Source organism: Pygoscelis adeliae, unplaced genomic scaffold (genome assembly GCF_000699105.1).
Source record: "Pygoscelis adeliae isolate BGI_AS28 unplaced genomic scaffold, ASM69910v1 Scaffold374, whole genome shotgun sequence".
NCBI lineage: Eukaryota > Metazoa > Chordata > Aves > Sphenisciformes > Spheniscidae > Pygoscelis > Pygoscelis adeliae.
The window spans coordinates 70,490-71,098 of NW_008824653.1; positions in this window are offsets into that span (position 1 = coordinate 70,490).

A 609-nucleotide genomic window follows, 5' to 3' on the forward strand; every position below is an offset into this window, starting at 1 on the left:
GGCGCCGCCTCCCCCGCTGCCGGGGCTTGCACGTAGCCTAGGCCGGTCCCGGGCTCCTCTTTGTGAAACGCTGCTGCTACGGGGCAGAGCCAGAACCCCGAGGTACCGGTTTCCCTATCGGAAAGGCCCCCGGGAGGCTCCGGCGTGTGTAACCGCTGGGCGGTCGGGGTTGCCTTAACGCCTCTGACCTTCTCGGGGGTTGTTGGAGCACCCCGCCGGGCACCGTGTGGCAGCCCCTGCTTGCTTTCCACAGATGTAACTTGCTTTTGCTCGCTTTCTTGGGGTTTTTGTTGTTGTTTTGTAAGCAGGCCTGCGTCCCGGGGCTTGGGGGTTTGTGGGATTTGACGCGTATCGCAGAGATGCGCTACTGAGGCTGCTTTGCCTGGACGTCCCCGTTTGCTTTCCGTAACCCTTACTGTGTCCAAGAGCGTCATAGGTATCTGCAGAATGCAGTTATGCTTACGGGGTAACTCTTGGAGATCGGGCTTTTCGTGCCACGCTCCCTTGCCTAGTTAACAGACACAAAGCTCCATTAAAAGACCCCTGCAACACTTCATTATCTGGTCAGATTTACTCGTTCCCTGTGAATGGTATGGTGAAACTTCATGA